Genomic DNA, 6,779 nt, shown 5'->3' on the forward strand with positions numbered 1-6,779 from the left:
AAAGTGACCAGGGTGCCCATGCTGACCTGTGACCACAGCTAAAAGCACCTACAGTGGGCACCAGAGCATCAGAACTGGACCACAGAGCAATGGAAGAAGGTGGCGTTGTCTGATAAATCTTTTATATCATGTGGATGGCCGGGTGCGTGTAAGTCCCTTACCTGGAAAAGAGAAGGCACCAGGATGCAGTATGGGAAGAGGGTGAGACAGCGTGATGCTTTGTCAAGTGGAGTCCATGGCTCGATGGGTCAGGGCCAGGGTGGATAAAAATAAATAAATCAATGATTAACCCTTTCATGACTAAGCCTGTCTTATCTAAGCCTGTCATGTCTGACATTTGGTGTTTACGAGGTAAAATCTGTATTTTTTGCTAGAAAATTACTTAGAACCCCCAAACATTATGTGTATATATAGATATACGGTATATAGGGAAAAAGACACTTTCATGAATTTAAAAAAAACGAAACCGTAAAGTTAGCCCAATTTTTTTTTGTATAATGTGAAAGATGATGTTACGCCGAGTAAATAGATACCAAACATGTGACGCTTTAAAATTGAGCACACTTGTGGAATGGCGACAAACTAAGGTACCTAAAAATCTCCATAGGCGACATTTAAAAAAAAAACAACGGTTACCAGGTTAGAGTTACAGAGGAGGTCTAGTGCTAGAATTGTTGCTCTCGCTCTGACGATCGCGTCGATACCTAACATGTGTGATTTGAACACAGTTTACATATGTGGGCGTGACTTCCATATGCGTTTTCTTTGCTCATGGGGGCGCTTAAAAAATTGTATTTATTTTTTATAAGTTCATTTATTTTTATACATTGTGTTTTGTTTTTTTTCTTTAATTTTTGATCACTTTGTAAACATCCCTTGTGACAGTAATAGGTGGTGACAGGTACTCTTTCTGGAGGGATCGGGGGTCTAAAGGGTCAAAGTATTCAGATCGCCATTTTCGGCGATTCTGAATACTGTATATTTTTTACAAACTGGCACCATTGGCAGCTGATTAAACAGGAAGTGACGTCACTTCCGTGTTTACAGAGAGAAGACTGGAACGAAGCCGTTTCCAGCTTCCGCCAGTCTCTCTCTAGCCGCCGGAAGAGGCGGATCAATGATCGGGACTCCCGGTGGGTGAGAAAGCCCGATAAGAGCGGCTGATGTCCCCTCCGGCTCCTCTGGTATAGCAACGGAGCGGCATCAGTTGTTATCCCTGGATAGCCGATCGCCAGCTCTAAAAAAAACAGTACTGGAATGATGCCTGAAAAGCACCCGGAAGCCGAGGCTGCGTATCTGAGTACACTCGGCGGCAAGGGGTTAAAAAAAAAAAATCAAAATAATCAGATTTTTGTTTTTATTTAATCACTTCAGCCCCAAAGGATTTCCCCCTTAGTGACCAGGCCCTTTTTTGCGATAGGCACTGCGTCGCTGCAACTGACAATTGCGCAGTCATGCCACGCTGTACCCAAACAAAATTTATGTCCTTTTTTTCCCCACAAATAGAGCTTTCTTTTGGTGGTATTTGATCACCGCTGTGGTTTTTATTTTTTTGCACTATAAACAAAAAAAGAGTGACAATTTTGAAAAAAAAAAACAAACTATTTTTTACATTTTGCTACAATAAATATCCCCAATTTTTTTTGTTTAGGCTAATATGTATTTTTCTACATGTTTTTGGTTAAAAAAAAATAAAAAAAAAATGGCATAAGCATATATATTGATTGGTTTGTGCAAAAGTTATAGCGTCTACAAAATAGGGAATAGATTTATGGCATTTTTATAATTTTTTTTTTTTTTTTCCCACTAGTAATGGCGGCGATCTGTGATTTTTTTAGCTGGACTCTGACATCACGGCAGACAGATCGGACACTTTTTTGGGACCAATGACATACAGCGATCAGAGCTAAAAATAGCCACTGATTACTGTATAAATGTCACTGGCAGGGAAGGGGTTAACACTAGGGGGCGATCAAGGGGTTAATTGTGTTCCCTAGGTGTGTTCTAACTGTAGGGGGGTGGGCTACCAGGGACATGAGAGACCGCTGTTCCTGATGACTGGAAACAGAAAATCTGACATGTCACTAGGCAGAACGGGGAATCGCCTTGTTTACGTAGGCAGTTTCCCATTCTGCCTCTGTACACCACGAGTCGGCGGCTGACAGAGTCCATGGGCACGTTCCCGCAGCAACCACGGCCACAGGATGGGGGCTGGTCGGCAAGAGGTTCCCTCAAGAACTAGTCCTGGCCAACTCCATAGATTTTGTTTAAAAAAGGAGCTGGATGCAAACTAACTGGATACAAACATTTATAGGTAATAACACCAGGGGTAGTTTATCCAGGGAATACTTAAACAGCCTTCTGGGGGGATTAGGAAGGATTTTTTTTGCCTCACTGAAGCAAACGGCATCATGCTTTACTTTAAAACCCATGTAATATAAATATATATACAGTGGGGACGGAAAGTATTCAGACCCCCTTAAATTTTTCACTCTTTGTTATATTGCAGCCATTTGCTAAAATCATTTAAGTTCATTTTTTTTCCTCATTAATTTACACACAGCACCCCATATTGACAGAATTGTTGCAGATTTATTAAAAAAGAAAAACTGAAATATCACATGGTCCGAAGTATTCAGACCCTTTGCTCAATATCTAGTTGAAGCACCCTTTTGATCTAATACAGCCATGAGTCTTTTTGGGGAAAATGCAACAAGTATTTCACACCTGGATTTGGGGATCCTCTGCCATTCCTCCTTGCAGATCCTCTCCAGTTCTGTCAGGTTGGATGGTAAACGTTGGTGGACAGCCATTTTTAGGTCTCTCCAGAGATGCTCAATTGGGTTTAAGTCAGGGCTCTGGCTGGGCCATTCAAGAACAGTCACTGAGTTGTTGTGAAGCCACTCCTTTGTTATTTTAGCTGTGTGCTTAGGGTCTTTGTCTTGTTGGAAGGTAAACTTTCGGCCCAGTCTGAGGTCCTGAGCACTCTGGAGGTTTTCGTCCAGGACAGTGTTTCTCAACTCCAGTCCTCAAGGCGCCCCAACAGGTCATGTTTTCAGGCTATCCATTAATTTGCACAGGTGATTTGATCAGTTTCACTGCCTTAGTAATTACCACAGCTGTTTCATCTGAGGGAAATCCTGAAAACATGACCTGTTGGGGAGCCTTGAGGACTGGAGTTGAGAAACACTGGTCCAGGATATCCCTGTACTTGGCTGCATTCATCTTTCCCTCGATTGCAACCAGTCGTCCTGTCCCTGCAGCTGAAAAACACCCCCACAGCATGATGCTGCCACCACCATGCTTCACTGTTGGGACTGTATTGGACAGGTGATGAGCAGTGCCTGGTTTTCTCCACACATACCGCTTAAAATTAAGGCCAAAAAGTTCTATCTTGGTCTCATCAGACCAGAGAATCTTATTGCTCACCATCTTAGAGTCCTTCATGTGTTTTTTTTTTTTTTTAAGCAAACTTCATGCGGGCTTTCATCTGTCTTTCAGTAAGGAGAGGCATCCGTCGGGCCACTCTGCCATAAAGCCCCGACTGGTGGAGGGCTGCAGTGATGGTTGACTTTCTACAACTTTCTCCCATCTGCATCTCTGGAGCTCAGCCACAGTGATCTTTGGGTTCTTCTTTACCTCTCTCACCAAGGCTCTTCTCTCCCGATAGGTCAGTTTGGACGGACGGCCACCTCTAGGAAGGGTTCTGGTCGTCCCAAACATCTTCCATTTAAGGATTATGGAGGCCACTGTGCTCTTAGGAACCTTAAGTGCAGCAGAAATTTTTTTTGTAACCTTGGCCAGATCTGTGCTATGCTTCTGTCTCTGAGCTCTTCAGGCATTTCCTTTGACCTCATTTGCTCTGACATGCACTGTGAGCTGTAAGGTCTTATATAGACAGGTGTGTGGCTTTCCTAATCAAGTCCAATCAGTATAATCAAACACAGCTGGACTCAAATGAAGGTGTAGAACCATCTCAAGGATGATCAGAAGAAATGGACAGCACCTGAGTTAAATATATGAGTGTCACAGCAAAGGGTCTGAATACTTAGGACAATGTGATATTTCAGTTTTTCTTTTTTAATAAATCTGCAAAAATTTCAACAATTCTGTGTTTTTCTGTCAATATGGGGTGCTGTGTGTACATTAATGAGGAAAAAAAATGAACTTAAATGATTTTAGCAAATGGCTGCAATATAACAAAGTGAAACATTTAAGAGGATCTGAATACTTTCCGTCCCCACTGTATATAGATACATAATCTCACAAAAGTGAGTACACCCCTCACATTTTTATAATTATTTTATATCTTTTCATGAAGAAATGACACTTTGCTACAATGTAAAGTAGTGAGTGTACAGCTTGTATAACAGTGTAAATTTGCTGTCGACTCAATAACTCAACACACAGCCATTAATGTCTAAACCGCTATCAACAAGATTGAGGACACCCCTAAGTGAAAATATCCAAACTGGGCCCAATTAGCCATTTTCCCTCCCCGGTGTCATGTGACTTGTTAGTGTTACAAGGTCTCAGGTGTGAATGGGGAGCAGGTGTGATACATTTGGTGTTATCATTGGCAGTGTAGGTGAGCATCATGGTAAATGTAGTTCTAAAACATCTGGGGTGCCAAGGTTCGCTATCACTGGCCTAGGCTATAAGATTGCCAAGACCCCCAAACTGAGCTGCATCACGGTGGCCAAGACCATACAGTGGTTTAATCACTTGCCGACCAGCCGCCGCCGCAGTTTTACTGCGGCAGAATGGCACGGCTGGGCAAAACAACGTTATGTTACGTCACTTCGCTCTGTGGCCACTAGGGGCGTGCGCCCGCTGCTCGCCCCTGGAGCCGATGCGAGTGCCCGGCAGGTGCGATGACCGCCAGGCTCCCGCGATCACTCATGACACACTGAGAACTGGGATCTGGGTGTGTAAACACCCAGATCCCGGTTCTCTGAGGGGAGAAGAGACTGATCATGTGTTCATACAAAGTATGAACAGCGATCTGTCATCTCCCCTAGAAGTCCCATCCCCCTCTTCAGTTAGAACACAGAGAGGGGACACAGTTAACCCCTTGATCGCTCCCGAGTGTTAACACCTTCCCTGCCAGTCAAATTTTTACAGTAATCAGTGCATTTTTATAGCAGTGCTTGCTGTATAAATGCCAGTGGTCCCAAAAATGTGTCAAAAGTGTCAGATGTGTCCGCCATAATGTCACAGTCCCGATAAATAAATAAAAAAAAAAAAAAAATTTGCAGATTGCCGCCATTACTAGTAAAAAGAAAAAAATAATAATAAAAATGCTATTAATCTAACCCCTATTTTGTAGACACTATAACTTTTCCGCAAACCAATATAGGCTTATTGCAATTTTTATTACCAAAAATATGTAGAAGAATACATATCGTCCTAAACTGAGTAAAAATTTTTGAAAAAGAAATGGGGGTATTTATTATAGGAAAGAGAACAAAATATTGTTTTTTTTTCAAAATTGTCGCTTTTTATTGTTTATAGCGCAAAAAAATAAAAACCGCAGAGATGATCGAAATATCACCAAAAGAAAGCTCAATTTGTGGGAAAAAAAGGACGTCAATTTTGTTTGGGTGCAGTGCCGCATGACCGTGCACATGTCAGTTAAAGCAACGCAGTGACGAATCGCAAAAAATTACCTGGTCATTCAGCAGCCAAATCTTCTGGGGCTGAAGCGGTTAACAGGACAGGTTCCACTCAGAACAGGCCTCGCCATGGTCGGCCAGAGAAGTTGAGTGCACATGCTCCGTGTTATATCCAGCATTTGCCTTTGGGAGATAGACATATGAGTGCTGCCAGCAATGCTGCAGAGGTTGAAGGGGTGGGGGGTCAGCCTGTCACTGCTCAGACTATACGCCGCACACTGCATCAAATTGGTCTGCATGGCTGTCGTCCCAGAAGGAAGCCTCTTCTAAAGATGATGCACAAGAAAGCCCGCAAGACAAGCAGACTAAGGACATGGATTACTGGAACCATGTCCTGTGGTCTGATGAGACCAAGATAAACTTATTTGGTTCAGATGGTGTCAAGCGTGTGTGACGGCAACCAGGTGAGGAGTACAAAGACAAGTGTGTCTTGCCTACAGTCAAGCATGGTGGTGGGAGTGTCATGGTCTGGGGCTGCATGAGTGCTGCCAGAACTAGGGAGCTACAGTTCATTGAGGGAACCATGAATGCCAACATGTACTGTGACATATTGAAGCAGAGCATGATCCCTTCCCTTTGGAGACTGGGCTGCAGTGCAGTATTCCAACATAACAAACCCTAAACACACCTCCAAGATAACCACTGCCTTGCTAAAGAAGCTGAGGGTAAAGGTGATGGACTGGCCAAGCATGTCTCCAGACATAAACCCTATTGAGCATCTGTGGGGCATCCTCATAACGGAAGGTGGAGAAGCGCAAGGTCTCTAACATCCACCAGCTCTGTGATGTTGTCATGGAGGAGTGGAAGAGGACTCCAGTGGCAACTTATGAAGCTCTGGTGAACTCCCTGCCCAGGAGGGTTAAGGCAGTGCTGGGAAAATAATGGGGGCCACACAAAATATTGACACTTTGGGCCCAATTTGGATATCTTCACTTAGGGGTGTGCTCAATTTTGTTGCCAGCAGTGGGCTTTAAGATTGTGATGCATGTTTCTAGCATTACACATAAGCAAATCTATTTTCTTGAATTTAAAAGGTCTGCCAACTGACAGACAAAAGAAAATAAAAATGGCAGAATTGGGTGTGGTGCAAGTCTACATAATATC

The sequence above is a fragment of the Aquarana catesbeiana genome, linkage group LG03 (assembly GCF_042186555.1).
Source record: "Aquarana catesbeiana isolate 2022-GZ linkage group LG03, ASM4218655v1, whole genome shotgun sequence".
NCBI lineage: Eukaryota > Metazoa > Chordata > Amphibia > Anura > Ranidae > Aquarana > Aquarana catesbeiana.